This window comes from Schistocerca nitens, chromosome 1, assembly GCF_023898315.1.
Source record: "Schistocerca nitens isolate TAMUIC-IGC-003100 chromosome 1, iqSchNite1.1, whole genome shotgun sequence".
Lineage (NCBI taxonomy): Eukaryota > Metazoa > Arthropoda > Insecta > Orthoptera > Acrididae > Schistocerca > Schistocerca nitens.
This window is the reverse complement of record NC_064614.1, coordinates 6,344,373-6,368,257: the sequence shown is the minus strand read 5'-3', so window position 1 is coordinate 6,368,257 and position 23,885 is coordinate 6,344,373. Positions and strand designations below refer to the sequence as shown.

The window sequence follows — 23,885 nt, the reverse complement described above, 5'->3', positions numbered from 1 at the left end:
GAAATCACCGTGAAGTTCTTTCATCCTTACCAAACGAATACGTCACGAAACACGGCGCTTTCCTCTAGATCGTCTCCATCAGATTTATTAATTCTATTTGCTAGCAGTCCCAGACTGACGAACAGTATATAAGAACAGGTCCAACTAGTGTTTTGTGGTTGCTTTTAGATCTGTCGATATATGCCCTTCAAAAACAGTGTGTTTTTGTCGCGCACTGTGGACTACTTATCAATTTCCCATGTTACGCACCACAAATTGCTCTTATATCTCGCGATTTCACCCTGTTAATAGTAAACTTTTGAGTGCTGCTTCCAAGCAAGTACTCATTCCAGCTGACTTTATTATGCCTAAGAGAAATTTGAAAAGACAATTGCTGTTCCTGCTATTTCACAATATTAATCACTATCAACAGAAATCTCAGAGATTACGAGGATCATGAGATTATCAAGGAGAAAACGGTAACCGATAAAAAATGTATAAGCGGCTGTCAAAAGAAAATGAGACCAATGGATACAAAACTGGTCAAGTAAGACCAGGACTCGCGCACTGCATGTTCTGTACGTACTTCATTATGCAAATAAGTTCGTCCATTCCGCGAATCTAGTATCTAAAGATTTTTGCCTGTTATTACACCGCGAAGGAACTATACACCTTAGTGTGTGACATAAATTTCAACTTGATACGTCTATCCATTCTTGAGAAAAAAAAGTTTTAACAATCGGACAAACAGACGAGCTAGTGTTTCGTTTTCACTGATTCACGCAAGCAAACTGTTCATTACACCGAAAGTAATCGCCATACGATTTCCAACATGCTGGATAGCAACATGTTAGCAACTTGAAATCATTCAACAAAATTGTAAAACGCCGTCAAAGTTGCATAGAAGAGTGTCTTTATTAACTGATGATTAGTTTCGTACCTTTACACTTTACTTTCAAATCATCCACATAAGTCATACAATAACATCCTTTACATGCGAACGCTAGGTAGCATGTGTCTGCAGCTGAGTGCGTTCATTTTCAAATCATCCACGTAAGTCATACAATAACGCCCACTACTTGCGAATCCTAGGCAGCGTGTGTGTGTTGTTGAGTGCAACATCTTATTTACAAAACGACCGTAGTGTGCTACATGCAGTGAAATAATGAGCATTACTTTGCTGCATGCAGCACAATACTGTCTTTTAGCAAATCCAATGTTGCACTCAGCTACACACACACGCGCCATGTGCTCAACGTACAAACTCAGTGTGTGTTGTATGACTTACGAGGGTGATTTGAAAATAGACTGAAATGGTCTGAAACCAGTCATCAATTAATAAAGACAAACGTTTGTGTAACACTGACGCTTTTTCTAAAATTTTGTTAATACACTTATCCCTCTACGACGCAAGGCGACCGATGCTTTCATGGAAAACTGAGGTTGCATACGGAACCATGGCTGTACTCTCTTCATCATTAGCAACTCGACAGCCACGAATGTCGTTCTTCAGAGCTCCAAAATTGCATAGCGGAGGTACGCAATTTATGGAGGACGTGTTAGGGCTTCCCAGCGAAACTCCTGCAGCATACTCGAAACAACCTTGGCAACATGTGTACAGGCCTACGGTTGGTTGTCCCGACATGTAAATCACGAGCTAACGGCGTCGCGGGTAGATCAGTGACGTGAAACGTCGGTGGAGCGTAGACTTCCGATATCCTGATTTTGAAGCAGACTGCTCATTCGCACGGGGCGTCGTCTGCTAACATCTCAAAGCTGCCACTCACAGCAGCAGTTGTGTGTTTCCGTGTCTGCTTCATCTTTGTTCCTCTTTTTTTCGTGAAGACTTTCGCGATATTTCCCACAAAACAGAGCAAAGCAAAGAAAAAGCCTACAATGGCCATACATAACGACGGAGATAAACGTTTGTTAAGGAAAACTGCCTTAACAGGCAAAAAGAGACCTCCTGAACAAGAAAAATTATATTCGATGCTATTTAGTGACTACAAATGGTTCAAATGGCTCTGAGCACTAGGGGACTCAACATCTGTGGTCATAAGTCCCCTAGAACTTAGAACTACTTAAACCTAACCAACCCAAGGACATCACACACATCCATGCCCGAGGCAGGATTCGAACCTGCGACCGCAGCAGTCGCGCGGTTCCTGACTGAGCGCCTAGAACCGCTAGACCACCGCGGCCGGCTGACTACAAATGAAACGAGATGTAGTGGATGAAGTGAAAATGCGCTATTTACCGGCTTCTTTAAAACATTTGGTGTGTTTGCGTGCATATATTCCCTCGAGCAAATAAATGCTGATATTCTGAAATATTTAGACGATGCCTTACCTGTTCTTTCAGTTCTCGGCGGTGTGGAGAATTTACCAAACCATCTTCGTCAAGAATATCTACAATGAACACTGCTGTATTTATGAACAAACTATAGTAGCATGGCTAGTTTGGTAATGATGTTACTATAGTCACAGGTTTCGTAAGATGGATCGTCTCTCGTAGCTCACTTGCAGGCGGGAAACTGCGTAGCAGGCAGCTCTCGTTAACGCACACAGTTCTGACGCAGATATGTAATTAGAAGCGACCACTCGACACAGACAAGTCTCAGTACAGGAATAACACGCCAGAGGCGCTGCAGTCGGCTCTGAGTTTGTAGCATAAAGTAAATGTTGACAATGCATCTCCATAACAAGTTGGAGGCAGCTAAGAGACGGATAGTACAAGGGCGACCTGACAAGTAATACCTCCGAGTCTTTTATGTGAAAACTCTTAAAGCTTTTTAAATAAAACAAACGTTACTAACATTCGACATCTTTATTCTTTATGCCTTCATATTTACTTCGCAACATAGTGACTGAACACATTCCTCCCAACGAGAGCCCAGTTTGTTAGTGCCGTCAATGTAGAATGTTGGCCTTTGTAGAAGGAGTCACAACCTTACCTCTGCTTGTACCACTCGATCACTGTCCAATTGAAGCCCTCGAAGGTGTTTTTTAAGCTTTGCAAACAGATGAAATTCCGATGGAGTCGTAACTGTAGGGAGGATGATCGATGAAAGTGAACAGAATGCGTCGAACTGTTGCAAACGTCGCAGCGCTCGTGAGTCTTCTGACATTGTCCTTGCTGAAGGAAAGGGTGCTCCACGTCTGGACGAACTCGTCTGCGATTAGCAACTCAACTACCAACACGCCGTTTCTAACGTAACGACACACTGACATTAGTCACCGATGCTACACGCTACAATTCGAAGCTCTCCAGTGGCAGAGGACCGCTGATAAACAGACATGAAGAATAAAGGGGTAGAACGTTACCAACGTTTGTTTTATTTTAGCAGCTTTAAGAGTTGTCACAAAAAAATTCCGAGGCATTACCTTTCACTACGCCCCCGTATGTGTTAGCTACACACATCTTTATGCCACTAATTTATGAATTAATCGCATTTTGTGTACCGCCTTTCTTTTACATTCTCTCTCTCTCTATCTGGTAGAAATACTACACTACTGCACCACGAAGATGATGTGCTACAAACGCGAAATTTAACCGACAGGAAGAAGACACTGTGATACGCAAATGAATAGCTTTTCAGAGTATTCACACAAGGTTGGCGCCGGTGGCGACACCTACAACGTGCTGACATGAGGAAAGTTTCCAACCAACTTCTCATACACAAATAGCAGTTGACCGGCGTTGCCTGGGGAAACGTTGTTGTGATGCCTCGTGTAAGGAAGAGAAATGCTTACCATCACGTTTCCGACTTTGATAAAGGTCGGATTGTAGCCTGTCGCGATTGTGGTTTATCGTATCGCTACGTTGCTGCTCGCGTTGGTCGAGATCCAATGACTGTTAGCAGAATACGGAATCGGTGGGTTCAGGAGGGTAATACGGAACGCCGTGCTGGATCCCAACGGCCTCGTATCACTAGCAGTCGAGATGACAGGCATCTTATCCGCATGGCTGTAACGGAACGTGCAGCCATGTCTCGATCCCTGAGACAACAGATGGGGACGTTTGCAAGACAACAACCATCTGCCCGAACAGTTCGACGACGTTTTCAGCAGCATGGACTATCAGCTCGGAGACCATGGCTGCAGTTACCCTTGACGCTGCATCACAGACAGCAGCGCCTGCGATGGTGTACTCAACGACGAACCTGGGTGGATGAATGGCAAAACGTCATTTTTTCGGATGAATCCGGGTTATGTTTACAGCATCACGATGGTCGCATCCGTGTTTTGCGACATCGCGGTGAACGCACAGTGGAAGCTTGTATTCGTGATCGCCATACTGGAGTATCACCCGGCGTGATGGTATGGGGTGCCATTGGTTACACGTGTCGGTCACCTCTTGTTCGCATTGACGGCACTTTGGACAGTGGACGTTACATTTCAGATGTTTTACGATCCGTGACCCTACCCTTCATTCGATCCCTGTGAAACCCTACATTTCAGCAGGATAATGCACGACCGCATGTTGCTGGTCCTGTACGGGCCTTTCTGGATACGGAAAATATTCGACTACTGCCCTGGCCAGCATATTCTCCAGATCTCACCTCAACGTCTGGTCAATGGTGGCCGAGCAACTGGCTCGTCACAATACGCCAGTCACTTCTCTTGATGAACTATGGCAGGGCTTCACAACATACGTGCTCGCGGAGCAAGCTCTGAGCAGCAAGGCGCGAGCACGGAGCAGCGCGAGCACACTACCCCCACTACCGGACCAGAGCGGAGAGTGGGGAGAGTCACGTGGGGTACACAACAGCTGCCGCCAGTCGATGTAAATCCGCGGCCACCTGCAGGGATATCACTCACGAATTATTACTGCGACAAATGAAAGAAATAAAGGAGAATGTACACGTGCCTCATAATTTTATTAGCTTAGTGTATGCCTCTACCATCTGTAGACACTGAAACTAAAAAATTCCACGACAATCCTATATTTTCAACACTTTCTTCAACACTACTTAAAATATCACCTCCGGTTGTAGTGTTCTTCATGGCTACTACATCGAGGAGCTCCTACCTCACCTGAAGATCTCTATTAACAAAATGGTTCAAATGGCTCTGAGCACTATGGGACTCAACTGCTGTGGTCATAAGTCCCCTAGAACTTAGAACTACTTAAACCTAACTAACCTAAGGACATGACACACATCCATGCCCGAGGCAGGATTCGAACCTGCGACCGTAGCAGTCGCACGGTTCCGGACAGCGCGCCTAGAACCGCGAGACCACCGCGGCCGGCTACTATTAACACCTCTAATAAATATGGCAAGGTGCGCTGTTCCAGTGATATCAACACTTCCGTCCAGAGCTAGAGAATACGCCATAAAATCTTTACAGATATTTGCAAACTGGCTCTGGACGTCGTCTGCCTTGTCCTGTATGCGACGCATAATGGTCATGTTAGATAATGGCACAATCAGAAACTGTTCAACTTGAGATGGACACAAATTTTCCGCTGCAGCTACCAAACATTCTTTTATTAAATTGCCATCAGTTAAGGGGCGCAGGGATTTTGCTAAAAGCAAAGCAATTTTGTAACCCACTCTGAGAGCTGCCTCAGTTGATTTTTCTTCGTCGTCCAGATCTTCTTCAGATAGCTTCCTTTTAAGTTTAATAACTTCCTGTGCACAATCTGGTCAATCACATTTTCCACGTCCGTAGTCTTTCGCGTGGTACGACATATAATGTCGCTGCAAATTAAATATCGTAAAAGAATTCAGCGTTTTGTGACATACTAATCATTTTGCAACACCAACTTTTTCAGTAAACAGATACAATTCCTCCCAATGGGGGTTGAACTGCGAAAGCATGGTTGGGGTTACACAACGGCGACTTCACATGATTCTTAACCAGCGAAGTGACTGTTACGAGCTGATCGTAGTACTTTAAACGTTACACAGTCGGCGCGAATTCAATAGGCACGCTGTGGCCCTATTCAAACGTGCGCGCGCATTTCCCCTCCCTCCCCACTCCGCGACCTTGCAGCTGCTCGCGAGCACGGGCCTGAGCAGACGCGAGTACTCGTGCTCAAAACCGGCCAGTTGTTAAGCCCTGAACTGTGGTATCGTGTTGAAGCTGCATGGGCAGCTGTACCTATACACGCCATCCAAGCTCTGTTTGACTCAATAGCTAGGCGTATCAAGGCCGTTATTACGGCCAGAGGTGGTTGTTGTGGGTACTGATTTCTCAGGATCTATGCACCTAAATTGCGTGAAAATGTAATCACATGTCAGTTCTAGTATAATATATCTGTCAAATTAATACCCGTTTATCATCTGCAATTCTTCTTGAAGTAGCAATTTTAATGGCCAGTACTGTATAAATTATTTCGTTTTAAGGTCGTTGTTACGTTGTGATGTAATGATTAGTTGTCTTTAGTGCAGCCTGGGTCTAGGCTACTTTGGTGGGTCACAATTTGGTTGCTGTTTGTGTATCCAACAAATACGAAAATAAATAAATCTATGCAATAAAATAGGGCACCTATAGCCGTCCTTTCGATGTTATGTTTCATATGGCTACCAGTTTTGGTGATTCAATATACCATCTTCAGGCCTTAATTGACGCTGAGGGGTTAACTCCAATCGTATACGCGATTCCATCATGCGCCAATATCTAAGAACTGGTACCCGTAAATGGTAACAACGATGTTGTGTTAATGATTGGAGACACAACAACGTTGTTACATTCTACGAAAACCAGTCTTCATCCTTTTCCCGTGACACTGCAAATGTAACAACGATGTTGTGTTAATGATTGGAGACACTAAAGTGTTGTTAGAGTCTACGGAAACCAGTTCATGTATGTTGGTCACTGACGGAATCGTATAGCCGCGTGGTCTTGGGCGCCTTGTCACGGTCCGTGCGGTTCCCCCCCGTCGGAGATACGAGTCCTCCCTCGGGCATGGGTGCGTGTGTTGTCCATAGCGTAAGTTAGTTTGAGTCAGATCAAGTATTGCGTAGGCTTAGGGGAATCATCGAAACTGACAGCCATATAATACATTACATCGAAAGTTGGGTGTTCCATTTTGCTGCATTAGCGAACGGCCGAAGTCCCTCAAACATTCAGTCAGAACGATGCACATGCAGAAACTAAATAAATCTCAGTTGTGATGACAGGATGATCTGTAGAATCGCCGGAGGGTCTATTGTTTTTGCAGACTGACAGTTCCATATTACACTAATTTCTCTTTACTTGCGGTCAACGGCCTGCAGTACACATGTCAATATCGGAATAACCAAGATGCGGTAAAAGCAGAATATGAAAACGCAGTGTTAAATTATTTATCGTGCGTGTATTTGCCTCAGCAAACTAAGTGTTTTTATAAGCGAGCGCGGTTGCGAATACCGAAGGGTTATCTGCGAATACCGAAGGGTTACCTGCAGATATCCGCAATATCGGTGTTATTATACACTTTAAACCTGCGTTCAATGACCTAGATCGCATGAATCTCCACCACAAGTCCGTAGTAACGTTAGCTGAAAACTTCAAGTCTGTGGTCATTCTTGGAATGTCTGCGACACCCTTGTACAGAGGAAATCGGTTTCCTTTATTACCTTCCGCCTACGACCACTTTTTCAGCATCCAGGGAACCAGCACCTAGTGACTTTGCGTTGCCCTGACCTTATCTTTCGTGTACTTTGTGAGAAGCATGTTCTAGATGACAGCCCCGGGTACTGACTACCAGAGAGGAGAGAGTTGCCGACTTTCTGGAGCCTTCAGCCTTTCTAGTGACAAAGTGATCACGTGCCTCGGAGTAAACATTAGTGAGACTGCTTTAACAAAATGAACACCACGGTCGTAATCTCATATAATGTGAACTAAGTTGATTTCACATTACTGCGAGGATCCAAACTGAAACTATCGATTTGGAAGAAATATGGTAATGTATTTTTGAGACGCAGAAGTTCCTTAAGTCCCACAGAACTTGAAGGTCGCCGACACAAAAAAACTCATCGATCTAGTCAGCAAAGACATTTTACATTTCGAAGTTACTTGTGGAAATGGATTTCTCGAGACAGCACAGTTCCTAATTGATTTGGGGCCTAGTGCCGTGCAATGAGCAACAAGGAACTATTACATCGTCCAACTACCATTTCGAGAAATTTAAAGGAAACGACCGATTATCTGCATGAAGCTGTTTCTCGAGAGGTGAGGAATGTTTTCAGAGATGTAGAAGAGGCACAAACAGTCGATCTAAGGAGTGATTCGTATCGTAAAATAAACTACGTGCGATTGGCTGCACATTAAATTTAAAGTTAATAAGAAAAACCCGAGGATTGAAAGTTTTCAAGAGAGAGAGATTGAAAAAAAAAAATACTAAACGGTTGCCAACTTATTCAAACAGTGTAGCAATATGACAGTGGTCAGCGGACATTCTGCTGGAGCACACGACTCAAGGAGACATCGATGACGATAAGAGTGATGTACAGCGACCAATCAGTCTTGTCGAGTCGTCAAAACTTTCTACAAAGATTTGGCCTACTGAAGCAACTGCGGAAATCGCTGGAAAGAGATGCGCACACACGATGAGACAGCAAACTAGACACGCTTGTTGAGTCAGTTAACTCGCAGTGGTTCAAAGTTCTACCAATTTCATCTGAGAAAAATCAAGTTAATTTAATTGACTGTTCTGACATAAAAAAGTTGGAAGGTGTAACAAGCTCCCTGACACCATTTATTAACGCCCCACAGAGATCTCGAGGCCTCCAAAATACCAACGCAGTATCCATGTGAATTACAGAAATTTGAAACTATTCTCCTGTCTAGGAACAAGACTAAGGATGATGAGAATTTCTAATATATCAAAAGACTAATGGAAAATCACTTCTAATCAATAGGTGAGAAATAACTGCGCACGAACTTGCAACGTCTTTAAATCCTAAATACAAAAGCTTAATATTACAGTGCAGAGGAAGTTTGCAAGAAATTGTCCACATCTCAAAAATAATGAAAAAAACAACACATCTGAAGGTCATGCAAAGAAACATGAAGCTGATGGATTTTTCAAAAAATTTGAATAATTTTGAACTTGCTGAGCAACAATCATGCAATATTTTCTAAAGGAACACACCGCCATTTGACTGGTTTATTGTTTATCTAAGTACGACCCAGGTTTCGGCCTCTTATGCATTTTAAGGTATTTTATTTTATGCGTTTTACATATACTGCAGGACACCTAACATGTTGTCAGTCTCAACGTTGACCATAAATTAAGTAAAATATTGGCTCTCCACGAAATGCCAGATGTGAAATCACCATCTTGTAATAACCTCAGGGAATCATCGTACACCCACGATTATTTACCGATCTGTTACAACATTGGGATTTTACATCCGCCATTTCGATGGGAGCCAATATTTTTCTTAATTTATTGCCAACTTTCGAGCTTGACAACATGTTACGTGTCGTGCAATATATGTTAATGGCATAAAATGAAATACCTGAAAATGGCACAAAAGGCCGAAATCTGGGCTTTACTTAAATAAACAAAAAACAGTCAAATGGCGTGTGTTCCTTTAAAAAAATTGTAGAACCGTCGGAGGATGAGTCTACAAGTGACATCGGTGTTGCAGCAAATGGATATTCCAAATATATCAACGACAAACTCCAATTTGCGGATCAAATAGCTTGGTGACGCGGACGTGAAAGCGTGTACTCACGTTTCCGAACTGGCATAATTTATACACTGCATTCCAGCATCCAGCGCGTAATCCGAGAGGAGCTTCTCTACTGCGGGACGATTAATTCTGGGCCAACGCATTTATTTGAAGCCATAGACAATTGAAGGTATTCATCTTCCTGAATAGTAATCTTCCAAACTAAATAGGTACCTGTACAGCTCCCCTTTATTTGCTACCTCCTTTTTACAGTTTGATGCAGCACTTTTACATTTAAGAACTCGCTCAAAATATTGTCAAACTTTTTACTATTACCTAGAAGAACATTTAACTTCAAAATCAGACTTTTGCGATATTATAAAACTAAATTCGTTATTTGCCTACCTAAACTCTTAATATGCATGACAATAAAACCATTCTAGACCAGACTGTTCCTGCTCGTGGAGCATTGTTGCTCTTTGTGAACGATGAAATGGACACGAACACTTCCGAGAATTGTCGCTTGCTGCAAACAATCAAATGCGCGAGCATAGCGGAGCCCTGTGATCTGCCTGCCGCGTCTTTCATGATCGCCGACTTAGCGTCCCGCACCACATGGCCTGAAAGCCGCTGAGAACGAGTACCAACATAGAGATGATTACATGCGTTGTTAACATCTGCTCTAGAGCTAAAAATGGCAACGCTGTCTTCTTCCCGGTTTTCCACACTCTTAAATGTGCATTCTATTTCCAGCTGCCTTCAAGAACGAGGCAGTATTTTGCACAAAAAGAAAAGCGGGGGAGGGGGGCTCCAATTTGTTAAGGAAGACATTACAAAGACTCGTGTTTTTAATTTATTCTTAGAATTTTCGTAACGATAAACCATTTTATTCGATAATGATCTCGGAGTCTTCACCAAGCGGATCGCCTTACTTATGAGTGTTGTATTTTGGCAAATCACTAAAAAGGCAGTAATGCTCCAGTCTCTCTTCACCCTCCGTGGTAATTTTACACTTCTCTTCTTCTTCCAGTCTCAATTTGAGCTTAGGAAGTGATCAGGCAAGGCCGAGCGCTAATTTTTTTGGGCAATATGATAATTAGCGACAAGGTTTTTGGATTACAGAGATAAACGTTCGACAGAGGAGAAAGAACAATTTTTGGTGGCGAAAATGCAAAGGATCCGGACTTACTCAGCTTTACACTTTCCGGAAGTTCCTCATTTAGGTATGCATCTCTATGTTCTTGCAGTGCAAGAAAGAACATTTTCTGTATTAAAGAATATCCCCGGCAGGCAAATGTATGAGCCTAAATGAGGAGAATTTGGATTATTATTTATTTATCATATGGCTTTTAGTGCTGGGTGTCTCCATAGCAGTGCTCGGTTCGCCTTCGATGCAGCTCTTTTGATCTAAGTAGAGGGGCTACATCTTTATGGGAATTAGAATCTTTCAAGAAAGAAAGGTATTTGGAAGGAATTGGTTGTGGCCTATAGGAAGGAATCAACCCCGGCATTTGTCTAAACTGAAGATGGGAAACAACACAAAACAATTTTTAACGCTGCTGGCGGATGGATTCAAACCACCTCGCTTACCTTATCCAGGAATTGCTATCTCAGTGGCCCAATATCCAGAGCTACCCAAAGTCGGTGAAGAATTTGGAAACTGGTTGCTGTACATTGCTTCAAAATAAAATAAAATGCATTACAACGGAAAATTTAATTCTGACACTGCATCTTTTTCCTTTATTTCTGCATGTTTACTCAACTGATAGCCCTAGGACGAATGCATATTTTAAGATTTAATTGTGTGTGGAATTGCTGTCTTCAGTTGCTACCGTTTTATGAGAGCGTAAATAGATTCTAGACGAAAGGGACAGGGAGGGATGCACATCGTGGTCGGTTCGGACGGATTCAAGCAGTCCGTTGAAGCAATCTTTTGGAAACGAACGAACTGCAGAGTATGCTTTCATCCCGCACCCCTTCCGCTAGGAACTGGTTTTCGTAACTGAGTGCCGTCCAGGTGACCAGATTGGGCGATATTTTGCCATTTTATGCTACTAAGATTTTTTTAAAAAGGAATTCAACCATTGCCGTTTCGTTGATATTTTAGCTGATAAACGTGATTTTTGGGCGACACAGACAAAGCCAAGTATATTTTTATGCGCTGACTTCAATTTAGTGTTGTTTGTAATTATATTTACCATTACGCTGCCTTGTGAAATACTTAAGTATTGCAATTACAAAAGTTCCATCAGCCTCTAAATAACGAATTCAGTGCTACCAGAAAACTGCTATAGATACGTAGGCTACTGTAGTAGTGCGTACTAATTTTTAACTTAGCATAACACTAGCAGATGAATTGAAATTAATTTTGCTCTTCTTCCCTGTTACAAAGTTTTCTACAACTGGAAACTACAACAGCACACAGCACGAAAACAATAAACGGTACCACTTATATTAAATTCAGCTGTAGGTAAGAGCTGAGCTGATTAGCACGACTACGGATGAGCTCGAACAAAATCAATAACTGGTCTTGGCTAACATATGGATGGGCGATAACCGATAATCCTCCTGTTGTATAGATAGTTTAAGTACATCGTTGGCGTTGCTGACTGCCGATAGTGCGTATCCCTTTTCCCTCTTATGCCGTGTGTAATTTCATTTAGGTGATTTTTTTGGGGAGGGGGGGATCAGGACCCCCTGGTACCCCCCCCCCCCCCCCTTTGGCTATGGACTTGCTACCTTACATCTAAGTAATTCCTGTTTCTTTTGCAGCAACAGAACTCAATTACGAGGCTTCTAAGCATTTACGTGATAAATAGGCTCTTCTGGGCCAAGCTGATATTTGGAATTCTTCGTTTCGTAACGCACATAACTCTCAGTCCTGTTTGTTATTCACATACGCCATAAATAACGTTCGCTATAAAATCAGTGAACATGTCAACGTGTGTATGCGTACACACTAGCAACGACAGCTAAGCGCTTCGTCGCCCGAGATTTGCTTAGTGTTTACGGGCGGCAACTCGCAGCCAACCCTGGTTGCGGTTCCGTCTGCTGGCGGTAACATCAAAGCGTTGGCGTTGGTGATCTGTTGTTGAATTATGAAGGCCCCAATATTTCGAAAGACAACATCTTTTTGAGAACCTGCAGCAGAAAGTTAACAGTCACTCCCAGTTTTGTTTGTTTCTCTTTATCGTTCGCGGCAAAAAGATGTCAATAACGTCAACGTTTTCTTTTTCACTTCTAACAGCTGAGATATTTCCTTCCAAGTGTCCACTGTTTTCAGTTTTGTTTTATAATCGCAGTTCGCAGGGGCCCATAAACAGCCCCGTTCACGATAAAACTATCAACTTTAATGCTCTCTCCATATTCCAGTGTTTTTAAACACAATAAACAGATACCCTTAAGCCTGCAGGGAAAACAGCGACTGTTGAAATTAAGTTTTTCAGGAGAGCCACAAATCGCACTCATTCTGTTTTACTGACTGGTTTCGCTCTTTAACAGCCAATTACTGTACTTTAAATTGTAAATTTCAGAGTCTCTGAAGACGCTCTACATACATTAAAGAGCAAAACCGATCAATAGAACATTCTAAGCGGCACTTGTCGGATATCCTTAGAACTTAAATACCCACCCGTTCTAAGATACGCGACAAATGGCAACTGAACCAACAGACGTTCGATCCGGCGTTCAGCCGGCCGCTGTGACAGAGCGGTACTAGGCGCTTCAGTCCGGAACCGCGCTGCTGCCACAGTCGCAGGTTCGAATCCTGCCTCGGGCGTGGATGTGTGTGATGTCCTTCGGTTAGTTAGGTTTAAGTAGTTCTAAGTCTAGGGGACTGATGACCTAAGATGTTAAGTCGCATAGTGCTCAGCCATTTTTTTCGGGCGTCCATACTACGGAAAGGGGTCACAACTACGTGACTTTAACAATATACAATTAACAACTTGTAACACGATTTCGTTGACTTTGAGTCACAGAGAAATTCGCAAAATACGTTTCAGTAATTGTGACTGTATGTTATTATTTGCCGACCGTATCAAGAATACGGCAAGCCATGCTGTATTAAAAATAATTATTTACATTATCAGTCTAGAGCATAAAATGTTTTAAAAATTTGTTCTCTTCAAATGTCTTTCTACGTAAAAAAAAAGACCAAGCATCTTTTGTGACACTCCAATATGCAAAAGAAATGAGTTTATATTTGATATGAGAGTCACTGAAAAATGCCCAACACTTATTCACATGAACGCACACAAAAATCCTGGCGAGGCACAAGCCTTTTGTCAGTCCACACTACAACCGCCGGATTTTTTGAACCTCCTAAAACTGTCGTCTGGACAAAGTTGGCGCAGCTCTAGTTGATGCGTTTACAGCTCGTCCAACTTTTTCTTAATTTGAGGGAATGAGTAGTTTTGTAATAGATAATCACTTTAATGGTCAGTTATTTTCTTTTACTTCTAAACATTACGTACAGTCGTGCTTGCTACTTACGTTCACCACCAGGGCGAGTTTCATCTTTATCGAAATATGGTAAAGCATTCAACGTATACTGATACAGTTTAAGGGCAGCCATATATATTGGGTAGCGATGAAATGGGTGAACTGACATCTAAACTTGCACTGGAACTGCTTCTTGTCCACCATGCATACTTTGACAGTTTGTTGTTCTTCTCCCGCATATGTGAGACATGAGAGCAACTTTCACTTTCTTGTCACTCCGCCCACATCGATCCCAAATTAGACGTGAGGAACATCATGATTTCCCTAAAGATTCTTTTCTCTGACCAAAGAACGTCCACTTCCACTCCTTTGGATTCAGTGGCACCACCAACATGCAGAATAGCAAGAAACGCATTCAGCTCTTCTAATGGTTAATGGAAATGAGCGTTTGGCGTCATTGGCCGGGAGGCCCCTAACGGGGCAGGTCCGGCCGCCTTGGTGCGGGTCTTATTACATTCGACATTGGGCGACCTGCGCGCCGGATGGGGATGAAATGATGATGAAGACAACATCCAGTCCCTGAGCGGAGAAAATCCCCGATCAAGCCGGGAGTCGAACCAAGGCCCGTTAGGACGGCAGTCCGTCATGCTGACCGTTCAGCTATCGGGGCGGACTCCTCTAATGGCAATGACCATTCTGCACCTTCTAACGGTCTACGCGCCTCTCTGTCAGTGCTTTTTTTTTTTTAAAAAAAAGTTTATTTTAAAACCTATTTGTCAATAACCAAGTGCCAAGCATCACACGGTAAATCACTAATGACTCGTCATTAAGCATATGGAGAAGGATATCTTGCTTTCCGCTCCTTCTAGGAATACCAGTACTAACAGGAAATACTTCCCACTTTGGTCCATCAGAAGCTTCAACATCTGTAGCGGCAATCGAACTACTGAGCATTTTGTACCTGAATTACGGCGCCTTTCAGCATATGCGTGGCTCAGTTTTGCATCATTTAGTTGTACCCATACTCTGTTCATCATTCTTACTTTGAACCATTGTGGCAAAACAGCCTCAACTATTACCGAGATGTCATGCCTAACCTTTGGATGAGGTGGCACATACAGATAAGTGGAATGAGCGTTATTTGTGGAAACAGCTTCTATGAAAAAAACTGAGAAAACAATATATTCTCAACTACTGTGTACAGTATACATGAACATTCATCAGTATCTTCGTCGCTGCCCTCTGATTCATCGGAGCTCCGTGCTATACTTAGTTTTACACCAGAATCAGCTCAAATACGTCTAAATAGTCAGATTCTTCACTATCACTTATCAAACCTAACACTGCTTGTCCGTGAGATGGCGACTAGTGATGCAGCACTAGTTCACAGCGTCTGTGTGTTACATGATGCCGTCAAAGACGCCGCCGCACTTATACAGTTTCACATCCGCTTTGCAGCAGCAGACCGAATAAATGCTACCAACAGTGTGTAGCTGTTTATTCAACGGGCCGAAAATGTCTACTTGTTCCGTGTTTTTTCCTTGAAAACTATGCAACTGACGGCGCTGGCATGTAATTCAAAATGAACTAAGCCAGAAATGTTAACCCTTGTAGCGCACACCTCTGAAAATGACACACGAAAGTGTACAACAGGGCCAAAGTGACTCAATTGTTTTCTGGAGAAGTTTAGTGAAAACAGAATATTTTTTAAAAAATGAAATTGTATTCTCAAGTACTAAACTCACTTTATTTCACTTCTCTCATGTACTTTTTCAATCAATATTAATATTAATGCACCCAAAATTCGTGACGAAGTAAAGGCCGTCACGGAACCTTTTCACCGTAGTAACTTGAAAGTGTTCCGGATCTAAAGACTTTATCTGCAATTTAATTGCCGGCCGCGGTGGCCGAGGGGTTCTAGGCGCTTCAGTCTGGAACCGGGCGACCGCTACGGTCGCAGGTTCGAATCCTGCCTCGGGCATGGATGTGTGTGATGTCCTTAGGTTAGTTAGGTTTAAGTAGTTCTAAGTTCTAGGGGACTTAATGACCTAAGATCGTAAGTCCCATAGTGCTCAGAACCATTTGAACCATTTTTTTGCAATTTAATTAGGCGAAGGTACTATTCATTCTATGAAGTGCAGATATGACGCGAATATTTCGAGGTGTTCTAAATCATTCATAAGTCCGTTCATTCATTACTTCCACATTCTTGGAATATGGACTACAATGTTATAGGCAGCTGGCAGCCCTGTACAACTAGCGACAGCTGTGACCCAACAATGACCATTCTTACCGTAGACGGCTGTATTTTCTTTATCGCAGTCTGTTCGGCAGACTGACTGATCAGTTTCGCTATTGTCCATATCTGCTGCAGGGGCATCACCGTCAGAATCGGTTATGTCAGTTTCATGACTGAGTACTTCTAACAATGCTTCCCGCATATCATCTTCCGTTAGTAAAATGCCATTCCTAGCTGCCGTTTCCACATAAATGAACTTAACATTAAGCGACAGAACATTTACACATTTGTGTACTCCAGGATCGCAGTGACCCTTCAAAAAATATTTCTGTCAAATTAATTAAGCAACATCGTCTCCTAATTTCGAAAGCCCGTCCACTGCTAGGTCTCACTCTAGGCTGAATTTACATTGGTGGCAGCGGGACGTGTATTTGCACTGGCGCATGCACAGTAATGAACAAAAAAGTCCAGGGTCAGAGTGACATTGCTGTACACTTCTAGAGTTAAGTCATAAATTATCAGTCCACATCCTAAGCCAGTTAGAAGAGGGACAGCGATTAAAATTTTGCTGTCGGACATACATGTTTCGTCGACGGTTCTATTGTTCAATTGCTTCGTTCAAATGGCTCTGAGCACTATGGGACTTAACATCTGAGGTCATCAGTCCCCTAGAGCTTAGAACTACTTAAACCCAACTAACCTAAGGACATCACACACATCCATGCCCGAGGCAGGATTCGAACCTGCGACCGTAGCAGTCGCGCGGTTCCGGACTGTAGCGCCTAGAACTGCTCGGCCACTCTGGCCGGCTTAAATTGCTTGACAAAGCTTTTATTTTGTGTGGACGGGGATAAGGGTCCTGTGGATGCGATGGGTGCAGCATTCTTTTTCATCCGCGCTGACCTCCAAGTCAAAACAGCTGCTTCGCCATCGTTACTTCCCACGACCCGCTCGCGACAGGTGTTGACATAAGTCGAGGTTAGCGCGCGGGCGACATAGTTTTACCAGCTCACTTGCCACGAGTACTCGACTGAGACAAGACAAGGCTAGTGTAAAACGGACTTTTGGAGAGAATTACCGCCCTTGTACCAAGAGGAAACATTGTCGCTCTCCATTTCGTCGCAGTCACCTTCCGAGAACACCTGCACGCGGGCCAGCAGTGCGGTCGGCGTCAGGCCTGGGAGTCTCGTGTTGACACGGGCCGCCGCGTTCACTCACCTCGCTGCTGCTGCTGCTGGCGCCGGCGCGCTCCACGCGGCACTTACACACACTGCACTCGCACTCGCCACTGACACCTGTTGGGCAGCCTCGGTCCCGCGGCCGCAGATAACGCGCGGCGGACTATCTGCGTGACGTCACACGGCCACTGTGCCCAGGGTGCAGCTCGCCCTGGCTCGCGTGCTGAAGGCGGCCGGCCTACTACTGACTGCGGCCCACGTGTGGCGCTCTCTCTACCTGTAGCGTGACGTCACGCCCCTACCAGGCTGGGCCCTGCCCCTTCCAGACGCGGCCAGCCTTGGGACGAATGCCTGCCCGCCCGCCTGCCTTGCCTGCAGCTCCTGATGCAGCCGCGCATTCCTCGGCTCGCTGTAGCGCCGGCCAAACCTAGCAGAGCAACCAGCGTATCTCGAGGAACCCAAAACGTCCTGAAGAGACAGTAACATCAGACGCCCGTATCATGGCTTCAACAGAAGAAAAGCCAATACTTGGTCACAGAGCGTTTTGAAGGGAACGAACACCCGAATAAGTTGGCCCATCTCAACTGGAAGACATTGGTATACACTACAAACTCAATACGGACAGACAGGGTGCCCCAAATGTCCGTTAACGTTTGAAAATTAAATTCTTCGCGGAAGTAGGGAGAGAGGTACAAATTGTAACACATGCAGTGACCATAAGTTTTATTGAAACGAAAAAATAAAAAGAAATGATATCGGCCGTAATTCATCAACAACAGCTGCAGTAGAGGGGCAATGTGAGCAGCACTGTGCGACATATGAGTAGGTATGGTGAGAAATTGCCGCCGGATATCCCTTAGCATCCCTAATGAGATCGGAAGATCGCGATAGAGTTTCGACTTCGGGTAACCCACAACCCACAGCCAATAACCACACGAATTGAGCTCTGGGGATCTGGGAGGGGCACGGCGGTGATCCTCACCAAACTACAGACCTTTCAGCGTGTAGCAATATAGGATGGAGCGTCGTTCTCTATAAGAGTCGTACCTCGCAGCAGGTGTTAATCAGTCAGGCTAGGGATGACGCGATTCTGTAACATATCAATGTACCTCGGAACCGTCAACCTGACAGTTTCCGATCACGAGTGACGTGGTAGATACACACCCACCGTGGCTTTCTCGTCATACGTTGGGCTACTACAACAGTTCTAGCATTTTGTGTTAGCCCATATTTTGTTGTTTGGGTGTCGACAGACCATCGGAGTTAGAATGTGCTTCGTATGTAGACAACCAGTCGCTATCTTCCCCCATTTTTCGAAATGTCCACACCGCAAATGCTCTCCGCGTCACGAAATCGGCGGCTAACAGTTTACGATGACACTGCATTTTGCGCGGAAAAGATTGGAGGGTACGACTCAGAGCTCTCCAAACAGTGGTGCGTGGAACGGCAATGCGATGTTCGACTTCACGAGCGTTGACTTCACCATGCGGAGATGAACCCGCCAGATGCTACATTGTTCCTGAACTCTGTGAGCAGCAATAGCGCTTGTGTCCGGCTGCCCTCTGCGCGGCCGATCGTCTAAACAACCCTTGGTTTCGAACTTCGTGATCATTTTCTTCACAGCGACACTTGTCACAGGACGCTTTATCCGTTTGCGTATCCTTCGTATGGTGATGGGATCGTAAAACTGTAGTAGCGGATTTCCCATTCTGATAGCAGAGCTTCACTAAAAGTGCCTTTCGTGTTAAAGCCAATTCCAGCCGACTCCACTCTCACTACTGCTCATTTTATTCACGACTCTCATACGGTGTCACGTGTTGCTGTCCAGCGCCATCTGTTCGCCAGTGTTGTCAGTCGTTTTTGGTTTCAGTAAAAAAGCCAATGTCACTTAAAGCATGTGCGTCTTATTTTTACTTCTCTACGTACGTTATTGCATGAATTACTGCATTTTCAAATGTTAATGGACTTTTGGGTCACCCTGTATATAAGAAAAAGCATCACTTGGTTAAAGAGAATATTGAAATAAATGAATACTTGAATAAATGGGGGCAAGTGACGGTACACCGCACCTTCTAATCATCCGCTTCAGAGAGAAAAGTCAGCTGGTGCTGGGGTGTCGCGCGTTTGTGATCTCTGTGTACTAGGCGATTTTTTATTATAATTTAAAGTGGCAACTTGTTAGCGATGTAGGCTTATACTGCGAAGCGAAAATGTTGTTTCTTCAATTACGAAGTAGTACGTTGCAAATGTTTCGTTAAATTAATTTCTTGCGATGCAACAAATCAATCATTTCCAAACAATGGATCTGTCAGCTAACCAGCCTGGCCTACTCAATGGAGTGCAAGGTAAGGATTTGTTGCTATCGTGCAAACGGGCAATTATCGTCTCACGTTAACTATGTATACTGTGCCTAAAAACGTGTCGCTTACGGTCAACATTCACACATTGCAAAGATGAGTGACGTAAGCGATAATGATCTTGAAGATCATCTCTGGTAACTGTAACCTCTACAATGTAACAGGGCCGACGATGTCTCGTAAAGTTCTATACAAAATGAACAATATGTTCAGAATTTAAGACACATTCCGTTAGCAAAGAACCTTTCGCGAAGACTAGAAAGAGAGCGCGGGCCATACCATCTAAAAGGAAGAAAGAGAAACGGGTTCATAGTTTTTTATCACTCGTCGTTGTACGTCTCTATGAGCAGCAGAATTACGTACATTCTGTGCATTATGTAGAATTCTGTATATTATTCTGATGCCATATGTAATGACCAAATTCGGGACCTACCTTCCCTTTGAAACAAGTACTGCTTTCACAAATCATGGTATCGACCTCCGGCTGGTATTCTCCACATACAAAGAGCGAGATGGCGTAGTAGCTTCAGCAATGTGTGACATTTATGGCACATCTCCGCCTATGATTTATTACAGTTTGTTGCTACACTTTAACGTACAATATACACTACTGGCCTTAAAAATTGCTACACCAAGAAGAAATGCAGATGATAAACGGGTATTCATTGGACAAATATATTGTACTGGAACTGATATGTGATTACATTTTCACCAAATTTGGGTGCGTAGATCCTGACAAATCAGTACCCAGAACAACCACCTCTGGCCGTAATAACGGCCTTGATACGCCTGGGCATTGAGTCAAACAGAACTTGCATGGCGTGTACAGGTACAGCTGCCCATGCAGCTTCAACACGATACCACAGTTCATCAAGAATAGTGTCTGGCGTATTGTAACGAGCCAGTTGCTCGGCCACCATTGACCAGACGTTTTGAATTGGTGAGAGATCTGGAGAATGTGCTGGACAGGGCAGCAGTCGAACATTTTCTGTATCCAGAAAGGCCCGTACATGACCTGCAACATGCGGACATGCATTATCGTGCTGAAATGTAGGATTTCTCAGGGATCGAATGAAGGGTAGAGCCACGGGTCGTAATACATCTGAAATGTAACGTCCACTGTTCAAAGTGCCGTCAATGCGAACAAGAGGTGACCGACACGTGTAACCAATGGCACCCCATACCATCACGCCGGGTGATACGCCAGTATGGCGATGACGAATACACGTTTCCAGTGTGCGTTCACCGCGATGTCGCCAAACACGGATGCGACCATCATGATGCTGTAAACAGAACCTGGATTCAGCCGAAAAAATGACGTTTTGCCTTTCCTGCACCCAGGTTCGTCGTTGAGTACACCATCGCAGGCGCTCCTGTCTGTGATGCAGCTTCAAGGGTAACCGCAGCCATGGTCTCCGAGCTGATAGTCCATGCTGCTGCAAACGTCGTCGAACTGTTCTTGCAGATGGTTGTTGTCTTGCAAACGTCCCCATCTGTTGACTCAGGGAGCGAGACGTGGCTGCACGATTGGTTACAGCTATTCGGATAAGATGCCTGTCATCTCGACTGCCAGTTACATGAGGCCGTTGGGATCCAGCACGGCGTTCCGTTTTACCCTCCTGAACCCACTGATTCCATATTCTGCTAACAGTCATTGGATCTCGACCAACGCGAGCAGCAATGTCGCGATGCGATAAACCACAATGGCGATAGGCTACAATTCGACCTTTATCAAAGTCGCAAACGTGATGGTAAGCATTTCTCCTCCTTACACGAGGCATCACAACAACGTTTCACCAGGCAACGCCGGTCAACTGCTGTTTGTGTATGAGAAATCGGTTGGAAACTTTCCTCATGTCAGCACGTCGCAGGTGTCGCCACTGGCGCCAACCTTGTGCGAATGCTCTGAAATTTTAATCATTTCGCGTCTGTAACACGTCATATTCGTGGCGTAGCAATTTTAATGGCCAGTAGTGTAGAAGGATCCACGTCGCTGTAAGCTCTTTAATGGGACGTCTCTGCCTTCATTTTGTTACGTTTTGTTATTACGCTTTAATGTATAGTATAGAAAGATCCACGTCGCTCTAAGCTGCTAAGAAGTTAGCGTCATCAGACTTCCCGTCCCATGAAGCGACACGTGCTCTCAGACTGTGAGAACTATGGGGTGATTAGAAGCTGCCTCGACCTACAACCTATAATGACAGCTTTGATTCAGCTACGAAGATGGCGCTAGGAAGCTTGTCTTTTATTATTTAGATTCGATGTTTGAATACTGATCTACGTTTCCGGCTGTGGTGATGACAATGCCGCACTGACAACTCGTTATCAATAATTTGAAGAACTCTGAAGTCATTACGAGAAACTGATTCCAAATTTCAGTTAACGTTGATAATCGCTGGTGGGCAGAATCAACCAACCAGAAGCGCGCCCTGTGTGGGCAGGTGTCAAACAAGTAAGCTAGCTCACGAGGAGTCTAAGATTTCTGTAAAGCCAATACGTGAGTCTGTGTGTGAAGTGCGATTTCCGCGTAAAAGTGTACAATCCTTTAAATGTTGCCTCGGAAAATGCACAAGTGCGATCTTGTGTCAATCTTAAGACCATGTGAAGAATTTTCTATGACGGTGCTCGAGAAATGATGGTTAGTATCCAGAAACCTTGCTCTGAGCGTCAATGTTGGAGAGGCTCTGGAAATGGTTTTCCTGATTTTATGATTGGCTGAATAAAAAACAAAACGGGTGCTATCCTATTATTTTGCAAATCTCAGCCGGCCGCTGTGACCGAGCAATTCTAGGCGCTTCAGTCTGGAACCGCGCTGCTGCTACGGTCGCAGATTCGAATCCTGCCTCGGGCTTGGATGTATGTGATGTCCTTAGGTTAGTAAGGTTTAAGTAGTTCTAAGTCTAGGGGGCTAATGACCTCAGATGTTATGTCCCATAGTGCTTAGGACCATATATGCAAATCTCATTATAGTAACGTTGAGACTTTCCCATTTGCCATTCTTTTATACACTGTTTATTGCATGTATGTTAGAGTCGGCTGGCACGTAGAAGAAACCAATCGGGAAGAGACAACGAGTCATCTTTTCAAGATAAAAAATAAGCAAATTGCCTGCAGTTATATTAGGAGAAGTGTGCGAGGATTTTGCATTCAGAATTCATCGGGTATCTTGCATCTGGCATCTCATTTTCGTGGAAAGTATTGCTTTCAGAAACTCAGAAACTGGACTCGAATCCTGAATCCTCAAGGAGTGGTGTTTCGAATCTTAGTGCGGCCATAGAGATAAAGATTTATTACGATTTCCCCAATTCGATTAGGACAAAATTCGCTATGATTAATTTGAAACGACGAGACCGGTTTCATCTGCTTGAACCCGTTATCAACGGGACTCCAATCTTTCTTCCTTCTGCACACCAACTCAACTAATTTGGCATTCATAGCTGGATAAAGGCCTAGCATTTACTTTTAGATTTGTTACGCTCTTCAGTTACTGGCAAGCATGTGACTGTTGCATGTTTCCTCATGTCATTTACTCATCGTCAATCACGGGTTCTAGTACGGATATTTCCTTATGTCCTGGAATCCGCAAAAATATCCTTGTTCCATCTTTCATTCAAGCATCCAGTCACCTCCATTTAATTTTTGTTACGGCAGTACTTACCCCTTCTACTCTGATATATTCCCTGATCAGTCTTTTCTGTCTCTTCTAGTAACTCCCTACGTGCGTTAAAGTTCATGTCTCATTTCATTCAGTCAAAAATGGTTACACACACATATAGTCAACTTTCCTTTCCAAACGCGTCTTGTTTTGAAAACCATATCTAGTATTACAAAGCCCGTCCGGGATATTTTTCCTCTTTATTTCTTTTTACCAACCATCGAGTCTATAACCATCCGATGTGTAACTGTACTTGACTCACTCAATGATTCTTAGATTTTGTTGTTAATTTACTCTTGTTCTGTTCAATATGGTCCTTATACATATTTTGGTCCTTCTGCAATTGTTTTGTAAGCACACTTGTACAGCTTCAAAACTGCACTACTCAGCAGCACTCCGTCTTTCATAGCTGAAAGACGGTGGCGCA

The 23,885-nt window shown here is 43.9% G+C and overlaps 1 protein-coding gene across 1 annotated transcript in view; it reads right to left on the bottom strand.

Moving 5' to 3' along the window:
• LOC126240414 (EF-hand calcium-binding domain-containing protein 4A-like) overlaps positions 1–17,673 on the bottom strand; it is a 794,844-nt gene extending 777,171 nt beyond the window's left edge. The window contains exon 1 of the mRNA XM_049947923.1: positions 17,487–17,673. The gene's annotated coding sequence lies outside the window, so the exon portion shown is untranslated. The remainder of the gene's footprint in view (positions 1–17,486) is intronic.
• Positions 17,674–23,885: the final 6,212 nt, after the last annotated feature.